This window comes from Trichosurus vulpecula, chromosome 7 (genome assembly GCF_011100635.1).
Source record: "Trichosurus vulpecula isolate mTriVul1 chromosome 7, mTriVul1.pri, whole genome shotgun sequence".
Lineage (NCBI taxonomy): Eukaryota > Metazoa > Chordata > Mammalia > Diprotodontia > Phalangeridae > Trichosurus > Trichosurus vulpecula.
Genome location: NC_050579.1, coordinates 190,704,374 through 190,722,925, shown reverse-complemented (window position 1 = coordinate 190,722,925; position 18,552 = coordinate 190,704,374). Strand labels below are relative to the sequence as shown.

The following is an 18,552-nucleotide window of genomic DNA, read 5'->3' as shown; positions in this document are numbered from 1 at the left end:
TTATTTTGTTTCTACTTTGCATTTTCTTTTAATTGTTTGAAATGTTTTTTTCAGTTGCCTATTTAAGTTGCCCAAGATTTTTTTTAATGAGTTTTAATATTCAGAATCTTACTTTAAGACACAAAGTACTTGAAAATAGACTTCACCTTACTTCCTAAGCCTCCCCTTTAGCCAACGTGCTTCCCAGAATGAATCATCAGTATAGTTCAGGCAGGGACCAACAACCTGTAGCCTACATAATGAGTCTGGCTTACTATACACTGCCCATGGAATCAATACCAGGTAGACACCCTCTAGATTGAGGCAGCCATATTCAGATTCTTCTTAATTAGAAGGTAATAAATCTGGAGGGGAACTTGAAGTTGCCTGGTTAACTACATATAATAGCCTTTTCCTTTTTTCATGGGACCATCCTACTTGAGAGATAAAACAAGAGAACTATTTTTCCTTGATAATATTCCTAATAACAAAAAATTGAATTGTGTTCAGTATAATCTTAGTGGTAAGTATATTTTATTCTATTCTAATCCATTGAAAATTGGTGCCCCATATGACATGTTCATGGCAATTCTCAGTAAACTGGAATATTATGCTAACCAGTATCTCATTCCCCAACGTTCTTAAGTATAGTAGAATGGCGTCACACAATAATAATTGAAAACATCCAAAGGGTTCTTTATTGGAGCCAACATTGAAGGCCATTAAAACTATGTAGTAGTTGAACAGACTTTTATTAGTAGAATGTATTAAAAATAGAGTTGTTTTAAAATTTGAACTAAGAATTGGGCCGGATAAAACAATTTGTAGTAATCCCTTAAAAATATTAATTTCCTTCCTTTTATTGGAAAGGTAATTTCCATTGACAATCTGCCATCATTTCATCACCGTACTACAACCCTGACTATAAACACTTCATGCTAGCAGTCTACGAAGCCAGCCGCACAATGCAAACCTGATAATGCTCAGATAAAATTCCTTCAGCCATACTCTGCCAAACACCTGTGCAGGTCCACCCTACTCTGCCAAGTCTGAGAACATTGTCAGAATATGTAGGTAAGTACAGAAATCGCTTTAAGGAGGAACCAGAACTTCAGAAATAAATTGAGAATAAAATGTTGTTATTAGGAAATTTCACCTTCCTAGATTCAGATTTTAACATTCTACCTTAATATATGGTTGAATATGTTAGTTGATTCAGGCTCCCATTTAAAATTGATTGCTTGAGTAAAAGAATACTTTTCAAATAGATTTTTCTTCAAAACCTTAAAAATCCTCTCAAACGCCTTAAATTTTCCTTACTATTAAAATGGAAATGTATAAACTCAAAAAAGATTGAGTGTGTTATAAGCTTTAAACACACATAATTCAAAAGTTTTTGAGCACTGACTAGTAATGTGATAAAAAAAAGATTTATTGCAAAAAGTTAACCCCAATTAGTTGATATTTTTTAATAAGATAGCCTTAATTGACAACATACCCTTTGACTTAAATGTCAGCCCACATCTTAAAACAAGCTTCCTTGACTACCAGCCTATGAAACATATCTAGCCATCAGTGTCCCATGACCTACAGACTGACCTACTAGAAGGTTGGTTGAAGCCAGATTCTAAACTAGCATTAGACCCTAGGCATCCATCTGTGATACGACCAAAAACTTTTCCAAAGTGAGATCTAAGCCTGATCTAACCTTTTAGTATCAGACCTCCAGGCTCTTAGTGCTGAGAGAGAGAAAGAGAGAGAGAGAGAGAGAGAGAGAGAGAGAGAGAGAGAGAGAGAGAGAGAGAGAGAGAGAGAGAGAGTGTGTATGTATGTGTGTGTGTAGTGAAGTTATACAGAAGGTCTATTCATGTTTGATGAAGAAAGCTTTTAGAATAAACATAGGCCAGGAAATATAAAATTTGAAGAGAGACTTAGTTTGCCAGCAGAGGAAGGTTGCAACAAGGCCAAACCACTATCCCTGAAGAAATGGTTGCATTTTTCATGAAATAGACTTTGGGCTGGTGAAGGAATTTATGGACATAGTAGAAAGACTATCCATTTACTTAAGATAATTTAGGTATGTAGCTTTTGTATATTTATAATAATCTGTTTTACTATTTATGTTTTGAAATTCTGTTTTCAGCCTATGTTCTTGAATTTGTCAGTCTTCTTAATGATCTTTGAGAAAAGAAAGGAAAACTGGAATCCTCTGTGTAGAATTGTCTCTCTGCAGATTGTTAATATCTAATTTAGGGCATGCTAATTTTTTATAGAAAGATAAAATGTAGGCGAGACCAAATTCAGAATCCCAGAGAAGAAAGGATAATGCAATGGCCCAACAAAGAGTCCTCCCCCAGAGCAAAGAGACCCTCCTTCAGTCCAACAACAAGAGGCTGAAAGATGGATCAAGTCAATTATGGATAATTTCACTTTGATCATGAAAACATATAAGACTGAAGATGAAACTCAGGTTTCCCTGGCAACTCAGGGTGAGCAGGACAATTATGAGATGCATGTGAGAGCTGCCAGTATTGTCCATGCTGGGGAGTCCCTGATGAAGCTCGTGTCTGACCTTAAGCAATTTCTCATCCTCCATGACTTTCCAGCTTTGGGGCTTGCAGGATGAGTGTGACAAGTAGCTCATTTCCCTGTGGGATGAGATTTCCATTGACTTGTATGAGCTGGAGGAGGAGTATTACTCATCCAGGTACAAATAGGGCTCTGTAGTCCAGAAGCTTTTGAAACTGCATCCTCTTCCTTCTTCATCCGCCTCTCCCAGGGAGCAGGCAGCAGGACAGCTGGCCAGATCTGTGGCTTAGGAGGAAGCCTTTGGTCCCTCCTACAGCTGTGCCTCCAAGGCTTACTGGCCTTCCTGAATTTTGGGTTTTTTTTCTCATCCTCATGAGATGATCTCTTACCCAGGAAGCTCTATGAAGGCCAGTAAAGGATGGCAATAGTTTCTTCTTGGCTCCCTAAAAGAAAAATTCAAAGTCTTCTTTGGTGACCCAGGTACCCACTTTCTCTGAGGAGGTCAATGATGCCAAAGTAAATGGACACTGAGCTATGGGTGTGGGTACGTACCCCTCTGTTTCAGAATAACTGGCCTCAGAACAAAGATATCTGGACTAAAAAAAAAAAGTGAAATGTGAATTTGAATACCTGTCCAGGGCTAATGAGGTCACTACTGAATTCACACATCCTAACTGCAAGCCATGTTTAATAACCTTAGCTAGAGTAAGGTGAAGTAAGTCCCACTGGATTTTTTTTTCTTTTTACCACTTGGGGAATGAATATACAGGTTCATTTGGAAAGAATATAAGACATTCCTAAGACCGTGTCTTCAGCAATATGTCTTCCCTGTAATCAAGGAGGAGCAGCTTCTGTAATGATGACAGGTATAATGATTATAGTTCTCCCATTTTTTTGGGTGTGACATGAGGCTTTTCTCCTATTAACAGTTCAGCTATCTAGTAAGCATCAGGTTTTTACTGTTAGCTTCTTCCAAGTGTCCAAGGACCTGAGACACTTTTCCCCTTCACACCAGCCTTGACAACCTTGCTTCAGTTAAAAAGGAAGCCCTATTTGTTTGAGAGGGTAGAGCAATAAAATGAGGAATAAAAAGTTTATTCTAAGCAAAAAAAGAACATCAGAATCTTCTCCAATTGGAACATGACTGGTTAGACATAACACTAATATTTTAAAAAGCACTACTTAACAAGATTATGTATTTTTAAAAAGGTCTTTGACATTAAATTTAGGAATCACCTAATTTAGCAAGAAATTAAATCATTAAAAGTTTCACATATAGGCTTCCACCCATTGGCTCATACTAATAAAAGGTCATCTTTGTGAATTTTAGTCTGCCTAAGGGTATTAGGTATATTTTATATATCTATATATATTGCATTATATATAATATACTGCTATATATTATATAACTATATTGAGGTATATTAATCAAGTTTAACTGTTATGCAGCTTGATACAAATCTCAATCCAAGTATACTTTATTTCAGTTTTTTATACATTATTTATATTTCTTTTCCGATTCTTAGCATTTTCAGAATATGGAATCGATCTTCTGTTTGCTGACTGAAAACATAAAACAGAGATGAGACTAATGCAATTTTTATTTGAATCATTATTATTTATCAACTTGTATGTATTCTTTATCAACAAGACAAGTAGATCTTCATATTGATGAACTACATGTGGGGAGAAAGATAAAAAAAAAACCAGGCCATATTTAAATTCAAATTCAAATGCAATGGGCACTGAGGTATTCAACTGGTTCCTGAACAAGAAGGCAGCAATATGGGTGGGAGAGCATTTAAATCCATATGCTTTCCTCTTCCAAAACTGCAAAACTCTACTTCTTCCTGTTCCACACAATCCTAACCATCATCATCATCCTGAAAAAGAATGTTATGATACAATCTACCCCAAAATAGTAATGTTGAACTCTGCATAATGATTCCCACAATGATTTCCAGATTCCTCTTTCTTCCATCAGTTACAGGATGTCTGGGAAATCATTTTTTAAATCCCATTTCTATTTATTAAAATAATGAGAATCTACAACATATTCATTACAAAAGAAGGAAAATAATAATAAAAGGGTTAAATTTAGAATTGTCAAATCTGTAGATATAAGCAAATTAATAAACATTTAAAATCTATTGTACTCCAATCATTATGTTGACAGTGCTCATGTGTAGAGAATATATAAATTACTGTTATAGGGTTGGTATTGTCACGTAATGAGTACTTTACTTCCATTTAGGAAAGTCTTTTGGATATTTAGTGAAACTATTGAACTAAAAAAATTATTATTTTGAAAGAAGCTTGATTAATTTGTCCCACTTAATAAAGTGGAATGGTGATGGAGTTCTGCAGTTGTATGTTCACAAGAAGGAACTTTCTGAAGAAGAAAGTAGGTCACTAGAGAATCGAGAAAGCAGACAGTTACAAGAATGTAAATGAAGCAGTTGAGATGTTGGCAAGAATCATTACACCAGGAATACTGCTTTGAATACTGTGAACAATTAGTTTATTATTGACATATATTCAAAAGGTCATTTAAATGGCAATTAACTTTTAATGTCAATATAGGTGAGCAATATGCTGGCTGATCTTGATTGCCAGTTAAGCTGTATGTGAAATCCTACATGTAGCCTCAGAGTTTTTCAGTCTGACCGTTCTTGATAAGTATACCCAGTCTTATCAATTCTCCTTTAATAAAGTATGATTTGTTGCTGAACTCTAAAATTTTTTAAAATGCTTTTAAATTCAAGTCAGAAACTTTTTGCTCTTTCTCCTCCTAAGATAAAATAATTTACTTTTAAATCATATAATGTAAAATAATTTCAAATAAATTAAAACAAAATAGCTTGTTTTTCCACTAATGAAAGTATAAGTGTACTCCTTTCCAATCCTATTTGTAGTCAGATGGTCATTTCAGTATGAGATAAAGTAAGTAAGAAAAAAAGACTCCAACAAATAGCTCTCTTCAAAAGATATTTCAGTAATGGATTTGTTATCACCATAACACATAACATACCCAAGTAGGTCCTGAATTTTATAGATGGATAAATGGAGACAGAGGAATATTGAGGAAGGCTTTTAAATTGTTTTAGAGACATAAAAGTCTAATCGGCCTTCTTCCTTTTCATCAATACTTTCTCTTACTTTCCCCAAAGGAATAAGGCTAAGAAAACACAAGCATTGGATTTTCCCATAGTATTCTATGGGCCAAGCAGAAGGGAATAGGAAAAGCAACATGTACTAAATTAATTGTACATCCTAGCCATCTGGGCCAATGTTCATTTTTATGGCAAAGTTAAAGAATATTCCTATGATTATGTAATAAGCCAGTAGCCAAGATGGAGTTATTAATTACCCTTCATAAATGTGTTAGCATTTGCTTGTTCACTGAGCCATGTGTCTTTCATCAGTGAAATCATTTAATTTTCAAGCTGGAGGAAACTTTAGGGATAATTTTTCTTCATTTTATTAACCAATTTTTCTATGTTGTATATGCATATATAATAAGCACATGTTTTATTAAAGATAAAATAGACTTGCCACCAAAATAAAATGTGATACATAAACTGAATTCCTGGCAGTAAAAAAAAGATTTTCTATGGGGCAGCTAGGTGGCACAGTGAATAGAGCACTGACCCTGGAGTCAGGAGGACCAGAGTTCAAATCCAACCTCAGACACTTGACCTACTTACTGGCTGCGTACCTTGGGCAAGTCACTTAACCCCAATTGCTCTGCCTTTCCTCCCTCCAAAAAAAAAACTGAAAAAAAAAGATGTTCTATATTGAGAAAGGTAATTCTTTTTTTTATGGCTCTAATTTTTTCTTTTGGAGAGTGGAAGGCAATTGGGATTAAGTGATTTGCCCAAGGTCACATAGCTAGTAAGTGTCAATTGTCTGAGGCCAAATTTGAACTCAGGTCCTCCTGACTCCAGGGTCGGTGCTCCATTCACTGTACCACCTAGCTGCCCCGAAAGGTAGTTCTTACAGTATCTCTTGGCTTGTTATGGAGAGGAAGTCCAGCAGAATTATCAACATGCACATAAAGCCTAGTATATACAGAATCAGTAACTTATAGTTGAATGAATGGATTATAACTTCATTTTCCTGAAATGGAATCAGGTGTAGACCCTATACAGGCTGCAGTGAGCCAGTGTAAACATAGGAGCAATAGTATGTTTTTGGCATTTCCATTACAACCAGGCCAATCGATGCAGAATGAGGGGGGCCACTGGAATAGGCAGATTCAATAGAGTAGGACTCTTGTTGCAATGATACAGTGGTCTGAAGTCTGTATCTACTTTTCCTTCCATCTGTGTCGGTGTCTTTTCCTGGCATATCTCTCATCCCAGAAAGACATACTGGAGGGTTCGTCCTATGTGTGTTCCCTAGGATACGTCTTGTATCTATGTGAAGATGCTTTTAGAGGTCTTGACCCTTGGAACACTCATAAGGAATCGGCCGGGAATTTGTATTGCAGGTCTAGCTATTAGGTACCTGATAGAAGCTAAGACCCTTCCCCTTCCTACAAGGCATACACATCTATCATCTGGTATTAAATATATTTACTACTGGGTGACTAACTCCAAGGCAGGTAGTTGATCCTACGCAGCATAATTGACAGAGTGCTGCACTTAGAGGCAGAAGGACCAGTTTGATTCAGTCAGTTAACCTTTCTGAGCCTCAGGCCAGTCTCCTGTGACTACAAGTTTTAGATGAGTTGTCATCTGCTTAGGAGGTGGTTTCCACAGTTTAAAGGTCACACTGGTCCTTGACATTTTATCAATACTAGATGCTTAATAATGCTCATTGATTTGTTTTGACATTTGTGCTTATTAACTAGTATGAAAATATGCCTTTTATTATTCTTTGAAATATATGAATTTTCCACCATTATGATTAAAAATCATATTAATAATCAATAACATTTTGTGCTTAACTATTGCCTAATAATTTTAATGCAAATTACATCCTCTCATTAGGAATTAGACCTAACCAGAAACCACATTTATTCTGTAACATGAAGATAATAATTTTCTTCAAGCATGTAGAGGCTTTTTGAAGCCAGAAAGACCTGAGTTTGATTCCTCCTGTCTCAGATGCTTATTACCTTTGTGACCCCGGGCAAGTCATTTAATCTCCTCAGCCTCGGTTTCCTCATCTGTAAAAGGAAGACAATAACAGCACCTCCCTTACAGAATTGAATGAGGGTCCCGTGAGATAACTTGCAAAGTTCTTTGCAAACCTTAAAAGCACCGTATAAATGCTAGCTGTTAATATGATTTTTTTTATTTCCCTATAGACTGGACCCATGATTTTATTGGAATAGGAAACTCCCCATGAGGACGCTCACTCTCCCAAAGCAGGCCAGCAGCTTTTGCATCTAACAAGCAGAGTTTCCAGAGGCACTGAGAAGTTAAAAGACCTGCCCACAGTCACCCACAGTCAGTAGATGCCAGAGGCCCCACTTTAATCCAGATCTCACTGACTCTGAAGCCAGCTTTCTATCAACTATGCTGTGCTGCCTCTCCTCTTCCTTGTGCTGCAAAGAAGATCTCTAATATCAACTAAACTCTGACTGCCAAAATGTGTAGTTTATTAGTTCGTCTTATGCTTAAAGAATTTAAATAGAAATTAAAATAGAAACAATTTTAAAAACAACACCCTGAAATCAGGTTTACTTTAAAAATACTCCTTGTAATATTTTTTTCACTTTTCTAAGAGTTCAGCAGCATTATTTCTCTAAAAATATTATGTTCCTAGAAATTCCTCAGCAAATTTATTGAAAGGATATCATCTCACATATAATCGTGGAATTTTAAAGCTGGAAAGGAAATAAGTCATCTGAATAGGAGAAAGGTTTTTTTGTCAGTATGGAAACACATGGCCAGATTTTCTTGAATAAACATTGTATCTCATCTTAGCATCTAATTAATTGTTTCTCTTTAATCTAAAATAATCTTGAAATCATTCCAGTTAGTGTGTCAACATCTAAAATTTTAAAATCCCCCCAGAGACCTAAAATTTTTTATTGTACTTCCCTTAATACACCATGTCCAATTAGACTACCAACTGTACCCCAAAGTAAACATTCCACCTCCTATTTCTGTGCATTCTAGTCCCATTCTCACTTCTCTGTCTTAAAATCCTTCCCCTGCTTCAAGGCTCAGCTGTGATGCCCCATGCTAAAAGAAGCTTTTCCTGATCTTACTGATGTCCTCTTCATATATGTGTGTATGTATGTGTATATATGTATATTACATATGTGTGTGCATGCATATGTGTATTGTGTTGTATGTATACATATATGTACACACATGTACGTGTGTGTATATAATATCACCCCAATAGAAAGTAAACTCCATGAGACAGTGACTCTAATTTTTATCCTTATATCCCCTACACCTAACTTAGATTGGACACATAGTAGGCACTTAATGATTATCGAACTGAATTCAGCTCATTTCCATTTGCTATTAAGAAAAAATGTGTATGTGTTAGGGTGGGGGGGGGTAATTTCCTACGTTTCATATATAGATTACTTTGTTCTATACTTAACTATTCCAAGCCAGGCCTTCAATGTATGTATAAACTTTGATAGGATTTACATGCAGAAGAGTCATTAACTCCTATCTTAAGAAGCAAATTTAAATTTTCTTTGTCATCTCTCTTCTTTGATTTTATCCAGAAATTAGCAGAATTTATTATTACATTTGAAATAACTCCATCAAAATTAAATTTATTCTAGCTGTTAAGAAAAAATAGTCATCAGTACCCTGAGAGGGACAGAGTTGCGTCTTAAGCCAAGGAAGAATCAATCACCTTCTCATTCCTCCATCCTCAGGCCCTACCCCACTTCTCACCCAGATAGCAGCAGAAACAGAGGGATAGAAGAAAGGAACATGCTATGCTGGTAGTTCCTATGTGGGCCAAAGACTAGGACATTATCGTGTAGCCTCTTTACAGAAGATGAATATTCAAGTTCCTAAAAGGTGAAGAAATGCCATTCAAAAGACTAGTAAATAAGGCAATATTTCAGAGGAAAAAAGATTTCCAGATTTGAATTCCAGATCTATAAGACCTATAAGTTGTGGGTAGCATGATATGGCAAAAAAAAAAAAAAACCACTGGATTTGTAGTCAGAGGTGCTGGGTACAAATGCTAGTTTTGCTGCTTTGAACTTGGGTTACCTTGGGCAAGTTACTTAATCTCATTGGCCTTACTTCCTCTTTCTTAAAATGGGGAATAGAGAAGGTTGAACTAAATGATCTCTAAGGTCTCTTCCAGCTGTGAATCCTGTTATCCTATAAGAAAGAGGGGAGTTCAGGAAGGACAAAATTCCTCAAGAATAATCAAAAGTTGGTAGCTGATTACTACATGAAGTGTATCCAAATAATTATACTTAGCAACCAATTGCCTGACAACAAGAGAAAATTCACAGCACAACCAAGAAAATGTTTTCATTCCTTATAATTTTCTTTCAAGGCCAAATGCTTTCCCACAGTCAGAAATGTGTATTTGGCCTTCTGAGGATTACTTTTATGCCAAGCTTGAAAGTCTTAATTCCAAACACTTCTCTTGAGCTTTATAAGCATACAAAAAAAAATAGTCCCCAGAACATTGTTTTAATAGCTTCTCTTTAAACACTAAGAAAATCATTTCTGGACAAAGAAATAGCATGTGAAATGTCTACTGGAAAGCTTTTTTTCAACAACATGATGAAATACGGAAAGTGGGAATAAAAAAAGACTTCCTCAACCAGTAGTTCTTTTGCTACTACAATGCAACAACAAACCCCCAGGCACTAATATGTAGGCTAAGAGGGCTTACAAGGTGGAGTTCACAACTGATCAACCAGCCATATCCCCAAACTGTTGGTCAGTGGCTCTTGAGGGATTTCTATTGGGGTTGCCACAGGGTCTGCCCCTTCATGCTGTGTTGTTCAACATATTTGTAAAAATCTTAAATGAAAATTCAATGTATTCCGACAGGATAGGCTTATCATATTTGTTTGTGGTACAAGGCTGGAAAAGAAAGCATGCAACAGATGGCAAAAAATCAGCAGTGTCTTCCATGTGCCCATGTTCAGGATTAGGGAAACCTGGAGTGGCCAAGTTGGGAAACTTGGATGCAAATACTGACTTTACTATTATTTGTCTCCACATAACAAAGTTGACAGTGACTAGGGCTATTCAATAATGAAATGGGCTGTTTCCTAAAGTAACTAATTCTTCCTCATGGGAGGTAGTTAAGAGACTGTATGGCCATCTATGTGTCAAGGATGGTGAAGAAAGGTATTCTTAAACTGTGTGGGAGGTTAGACTTCAGCTGCAATTATGAGATTCTGTCATCTCTATGATTCAGGCAGCTTCTGCATTCCAAGGGTTGCTTCTCCAATGCAATCTATTTTGCAGTTAACAAGTGTTTTAAGTGTCTACTATGTGCAAGACACTTGGCATTGCTAAATGTAAACATTCCACCGCTAGATCAGTTGGTGTTGAAAGTTGACAATGCAATATGTTACAAATGTAATGTACCATAAGAAATATCAATTATGACAAATTCAGAAAAATGTGGGAAGACTTGTATATACTAATATAGAATGAACTAAGCAATAACAGTAGAACAATAGACACAAAGACTATAATCATGTGAAGAAAATGAAAATTGAACTTTGAATAATTATTATAAACAATTTCGGTCCCAGAGAACCCATGATGAAATGCACTTTACTTTCTTTGGGGCAGAGATGGCGGAGTACAGGTGCTAAATGTTTCATACACTGTCAGACACTGACTCTGTTCATTGGTTTTGATTCACTGTTTTTCTTTGTAACAAGGGTAGGCCTAATTTGGGGGTGGGTTTTCATGATACTACTCTCTCCTTGTTTTCCTCCTTTCTGTCCAACCACTGCTTCTTAGTCTTCTTTGATGGTTCTTCACTCATGTCATACCTACTAAACATAGGTATTCCTCCAAAATTCTGTCCATCGGCCCTGTCTCATTTCATTTTATACTATATCTCTTGGTCATCTTATCAGTTCCTATGAATTCAATTATTTATCTATGCAGATGATTCTCAGAACTATATATTCAACCCTAGTCTGTCAGCTGAGCTAAGTCATATATCTCCAGTTGACTTTTGGATATCTCAAACTGAATTGCTGTGAGTGTCTCAGATTCAATGTGGCCAAAACAGAACTAATTATATTCAAAATAAAAATAATTTAACTTTCACCCCAAACCCTCTGCCTTCTGAATTTCTGTATCACTGTCAAGAGTACCACCTCCCTCCTGGTTATCGAACCCCATAATCTCAGTATCATCCTCAATTCTTTACTCTTAGTCAACCTTCATTTCCGATCCATTGTCAAATCTTTTCATTTCTACCTTCACAACATCTCAACCTTCTCTCTACTCCATAAAGCCACTAGTAGTTCAGGCCCAAATTATCTTTCACCTGGATTTTACATAAGACTTCTACCTGATCTCCCTGCCTCTAATCTCTCCTTATTCCAATTCATCCTTCACTCAGCTAGCTGCTGTGGTGATTTTTCTAAAGCTTAGTTTAATAGTGTTGTTCAAACCCCACCCCCCCTTCCACTCAAGGAGCTTCAGTGGCTCCCTATTATCTCTAGGACCCAACATAAACATCCCTGTTTGGCATTTTAAGTCTCTTTATAACCTGCTCCTTTCTTGGCTATAACAATGTGCATACCCTTTGACCCAGCAATACTGCTTCTAGGACTGTATCCCAAAGAGATCATAAAAATGGGAAAAGGACCCACATGTACAAAAATATTTATAGCAGCTCTCTTTGTGGTGGCCAAGAACTAGAAATTGAGGGGATGCCCATCAATTGGGGAATGGCCGAACAAGTTGTGGTATATGAATGTAATGGAATGTTACTGTGCTATAAGAAATGATGAACAGGCAGACTTCAGAAAAACCTGGAAAGACTTATATGAACTGATGCTGAGTGAAGTGAGCAGAACCAGGAGAATATTGTACACAGTAACAGCCACAGTGCCCGATGACTGATTTTGATAGACTTAGCTCTTCTCAGCCATGCAAGGACCTAAAACAATTCCAAAGGACTCATGATGGAAAATGCCATCCACATCCAGAGAAAGAACTATGGAGTCTGAATGCAGAGTGAAGCAGACTATTTTCTCTTTTTTTGTTATGTTTTGTTTTCTTTTCTTTCTCATGGTGTCTTCCATTTGTTATAATTTTTCTGTACAACGTGACTAATGTGAAAATATGTTTAATAGGAATGTATATGTAGAGCCTATATCAGATTGCAGGCTGTCTTGGGGAGGTGAAAGGGAAAGGAGGGAAAGAAAATTTAAAACTTATGGAAGTGAATGTTGAAAACCAAAAATAAATAAATTAACTAATAAAAAAATAATAAACTGGTCCTTTCTTACTTTTCCTGTCTTCTTATGTCCTCCATGCATGTTATGATCTAGCTATACTGACCTATTTGTAGTACTTCAAATAAGATACTCCGTCTTCTATCTCAACGCCTTTGTACTAGATATCCCTCATCACTAGAATGTTCTGTGCCTTTGCTTCTGCCTTGGCTTCCTTCAAGACTCAGCTTCTGCAGGAGACTGCTACCTTCTACAGATGACCTTTCCCATTTCCCTAGTTGATAGTGTTGTCTCTCTAAGCTTTACCTTCCATCTACTTGTTATATATTTTGTATGTAACTAGTTATTTATATGTTGTCCCTCCTCTCCCATTAGAATGTACACTCCTTGTAGCCAGGGGATCTTTTTGCCTTTCTTTGCATCCCCAATGGGTAGCATAGTGCCTGCCTGGTATATATTAGGTGCTCAGTAAATGCTTATGGACTGAATGACCGAGTAGTTTCCTGAAATAGATCATCAGACAATTGTATGACTGGAAAAGAAGGCTGGTTAGGTATCAAGAGCAAGAAATCACTTATGGGCAGTGCAGATGTATTTGTATCCAAGCAATATTAACTAATGGGATGCCCCAAGCTTATTGTATGGACATTCAACGGAAGATTTATAGGATGATATGGACAAGAATTGTGCAATTTAAGAAGACATAGATGTGTGTTCTTATTTGTACCATTAAGAGACTTACCTATATCAATGAGATCAGTCACAGGTAAAATGAAGAATCAAAAAGTGTCTGGCCAGTTAGCAAACTTTAAGACATAGTTTGTTTTGATATCAGTTTACTTGTACATTGCCCTCCCATGCTCACCCCCAAAACTGACAGAACGAAATGATTGGATAAAGCAAGTGTGGTTCACCCACACAATCCAATGGAGTTTGTTTTTTAAAGCAATTATCCATCAAGCTAATGGAGTAAGTGTAGATCAGCACAGATAACGCAGTACAAGGAGTCAGGAGGGAGCTACCTAGATCCCATCCTACCTCCCAGCGCTGAGTACTGTAAAACCATAGGAATATTGGTGTGCTTCAGTTTTCTCCTTTGTAAAACATTAGCAATTATGACTATAATACTTATCTCAGCAGGTTATTATGAAACTCAAATGAAATTATAGATGAAAAGAACTTTACTTATGTAGTACTGTTGTATTATTTTATGCTATTGCATACTATTTATATAGTAGTACTATGTAAATGTCAACTTTTGTTATTATTCAACACTACCCTAGAGAGATTGGAGGCAGAATTCCTGAACTCAAGTGAAAAAGCAAAACAGCAGTCAATAGAGAAGGACAGACTGGCTACGTAATCAGGCCCGGCTAGAGTGGACTTCTAGTAATGATGTGGGTCCCTGCAGAAGGAGAGTGACCTTCTGAGCCTGATTGTTGTGCGCCCAAAGTGCTCCATCTCCACTGAGATATACTTCCCATGTTGCTCCTTCTTTCCATTTTTGATTATGAAAGAATTTTATTTTCCATTTCCCTCTTTCCAAAACACAGATTTGTGTCTTTGCTTTACTGTCAGCAAAAAAAGGAAGACAATGTGTGTTTGGAAACGATGCATGATTTATATTCAGCTAAATCCTGATATCAGAAAATGCTTCGGAAGGCTCACTGTTAAAAAAAAAAATTCTTGAGGTTGATGTTGCTGGTAGTGGTGGTGAAAAAGGATTGTAGCAACACCAGCATGGTGAAATAAATGGATGGGACAGACCTAATTGTGGTTATCAAGTACGCTACGGCTGTACTAAATGTTTATGATTCCTGATTCCAAAGATATTGGCATTTTGATCTGAAAACTGTAATTGTACCTAAACTCAGCATCCTGAGTAGTCAGAACAGCATGACTATCTGTGCCTCCTAATAATTAAGGCCACTAATACTTAGGGCTTTTTGAAGCTTCAATGGCCAAGGCTCTATTGTTTTAGGATGAATACACTACCACAATTCTTTCTTTTCTCCTGAACTAGGAATACCTAATAGTCCTGAGACAGCTCCCAAAAAAGAAATGACCTCAGTCCTAAGTATTTTGAGTAGAGAGCAAGCAGTAGGCTTTCTGCAGATGAAGTAATGATGAGATAGATGGGAAAAGATAAGGCTTTTTGGTAGTTTGCCTGTTAAGGTTATGCCCCCTGTGATGGGGGAGAGCAGGCTTTGACATCTCTCTGGATAACTGGATGAGACAAGAAAGGTTTGAGGTTTTGTATGCTCTCTACAACCCATCTAGTCTAAACTGTTGCTGCTGCTGCTGTTGTCTGACTCTTCATGATACCATTTGGGGTTTTCTTGGTAAACATATTGGAGTGGTTTGCCATTTCCTTCTCCAGATCATTTTACAGATAGGAAACTGAGGCAAACAGGGTTAAGTGCCTTGCCCGGGGTCACACAGCCAGTGAGTGTCCGAGGTCATATCTGAACTCATGAAGATGAGTCTTCCTGACTCCGGGCCTGACACTCCATCCACTGTGCCACTTAGCTACCCCCAAAACATAGTAAATAATAGTAATTTAGTATGTACTCAGGGCTCAAAAAGAAAAAATCCAAAAGACTTCTAGGTCTTAGCTGGTTTATACTGGAACCAATTCTGATGTTTCAACTTCCTAGGGAAGCACCTGGTGAATGTACTTCAGAGGTAATTATATAGCTTGGGTAGTGGCAAACAAGATTAAATGGTAAAACTATAAGAGTAAAGTCTGTTCCAGAAAAGTATAGTGTTACAATTCCATGGAATGATGCCTGGTAATAGTTAGTGTTACACATATTTGTTATCCAATCTGCTGACTCAACCCAAAAAGTGTTAAAGAAAAAAAATCCTTTTGGATCAAGGAGTACCTTTCTAATGGACTATGAGATCGAAGACCAACTACCAGAGTCTATTTCATCTGTGGACTCTCCAGGCAAATGGGTTTTAACAAGGGAGAAACAGGAAAGTTTCCCTGTGGCGGACCAGAATTTCTGAGCTAGGTTTGGGAAGATGGAATCGAGTCTATCCCTGGAGTAGCAACTTAAGAGCAGAATATGTTGCCATTTTGTCTGTGTATCTTCAGACTTAGGCAGTGCCTTACAAGTAGTGAGCCCTTGATAAATGCTTGTTAATTGGCCTGATGAATCTCATTCATGCAGGATCTTCCCTGACTCATCCCAGGCCTGCTCTAATCCAGAGCCACACTTCTGGGAATAGACTGGAACTAACCAGACTCTGGAGTTGGGAGAACAGAGAACTGTCTATTCTGTCACATTGTAGTGGTTTCATGATGTGTTGCGGTGGAACCATCTCAAAGAATTCAGTCAGACTACCTCTAATCCAAGTATAGGCATTTATTGAGATTGATGCCTCCCTTGAAGTAGGCTAAGTTCCAAGAGGAACCAGCAACTTCAGAGAAAGCAAGATGGATTTTTATAGGGTAAAGCTATAATTATGTAACAGAAATTATGAATATTAAAAAGGTGGGAGGGGTTTGTTAAGGGATTAGGTAATAGGGGAGGGGTGCCAGCCATAGTGGAACTGTGCATGCGATTACCCACCATGTGTACAGAAAAAACCCATTTGGGGGTGTTTGTATATATGATAATGATTTTACAATAAGCCTCTCTACGTCACAAGTTCACTTAAAGGACAGCTTTTGCTATTACTGCACAGACACCTACTTAGGGAAAGTCCCTTCTATTGTTTTGGGGTCCATATCCTGCTCGGGCATCCTGGTGGTGCTGTATTCTGAGTGGCTGAGTCTGAGACTAGGTGGATGTGATTGTGGTTGAGTGCATAGGCACACCTGATGTTTCTGTGGTAAATTGGAGGAATGGGTCTGGAGGCAGTGACTAGCTAGAGGCACTATCTTGGATCCAATCACACGGACACGCCTGCTGTTCTGTGAGAAATATGAGTTCGTGGACACACCTGTTGTTCTAGTGAGCAGTGAGGAATATAAGAAGAAGTTAGGATTTTGAGTGGGGGGAGGATGGTGAGTGGCTAAGTAGGGGGCAGTGGGCCTGCTGTTTCGTGGGGCCTATAAGGAAGTTAGAATACTGGGGCTGGGCAGAGATTTATTAGGATTCCATCAACATTATAAAATAGGCCCTGCTCTCTAGAGGCTTACTTTATACTGGGGTGGGGGTGGGGGTGGAGGAAACAATGCAGACAGGGATAAGTATGTATACAAAATATCTTTTAGGCTAGATCTGTGGTTTCATTGATGTTGGAAACAGGGAACCCCAACTACAAATGCAGGTCAGCAACTGTTTCTGCACCTCATAGTCTTAGAGAATTGCCTGGGACACTGAGAAGTTGAGTGAGCTGGCCAGAGTTACACAGCCAGTATGTCTCAAAGGTGAGACTTCAGCCCAGGTATTCCTGGCTCCGTGACCAGATCTTTATCCACTGGGCCATGATGCCTTTCATAAATAATATGTACATATGAACTATTTATATATCTATATTATATGTGTATGTGCATGTATAATTAAAATAATTAGGGGGGGAGGGAGTGAAGGAAGAACAAAAACAACTGGAGAATTAAGAAGAGTCTTTCTATTGGAGCCACGTACCTGACAGGTGCTAAGGATTCTGTACGGTAGAAGAGAGGAGGGGGAGCTTTCTAGGCATGGGGAGCACAGTTTGGGCAAAGTCATGCAAGCAGGAAATAGTATTTCATGTGTGAGGAACAGCAAGTGTATTAATTTGACTGAAGAGGAGAGTACATGAAAGAGACTAATGTGAGATGTGTTTGGAAAGATAGGTTTGAAACAGATTGTGAAGGGATTTCCATGCCAAACAAGGGGATTCATTTTTTTTATCCTAGACAGAGACAAAAGCTTCTTGAGCAGGGAAATAACATATGCTTTGTGAATATCAACTTTGCAGTTGTGTTTATGGATGAATTGGAGAACAGAGGGATTCGAGGAAGGAAGATGAGTTTCAAGGCTATTACAGCTGTCTAGGTGAGAAGGACCTGAATAAGTATGGTTGCTATGTGAGGTGGAGAAAGGGATGGCTATGAGACAATTAGAATCAAGAGGGCTTGGGCACTATAGACATGAGAAATGAAGGAAACTAGCATGGCATCTGTTTGGCCACAGACAGTCTACATCTTTGAATTGCTTAACATATATTGATTCACGGGGCGTTCCTGAGTCTTGTCCCCCATTCCAATAGATTTCTCTGATACTCAGTGACTAATTTATGCCATGGTTTTCAAAACTATGATCTACAGAACCATAGAGATCTGGGCAGTGAGAATAGAGGTTACATAAGAAAATTTCTGTTAGTGATATTTTCCCCCTGAAATATTAAATATGTAATTTTCATTATGAAAATAGGCTTTATTTCTTCAGTTTTGCCCCAAGCTTTCCCAGATACTCCTTAATACCTATATACTTTCACATGTTGTTTCTGTCAATATATTTCAAGTATAGAAGTCTTTGGTGTCCAAATTAGATCGGGAAACATTGACCTACAGTACTATTCCTAGGAGTGGGCTATTGGTTTGGAGGATAAAAAAAGACAGATAAAATATCCATTCCATTACCATCCAGTTAAACCAAATCAGGTAAAATAGAGCAGTCAGAATCACTACCTCATATGTGACACGGAGCGGGACTCTAATA

At 37.6% G+C, this 18,552-nt stretch overlaps 1 pseudogene; it reads left to right on the top strand.

The window, feature by feature from the left end:
* The first annotated feature begins 2,309 nt into the window (after window positions 1-2,309).
* LOC118858726 lies at window positions 2,310-2,696 on the top strand (annotated as a pseudogene).
* The last annotated feature ends 15,856 nt before the right edge of the window (window positions 2,697-18,552 follow it).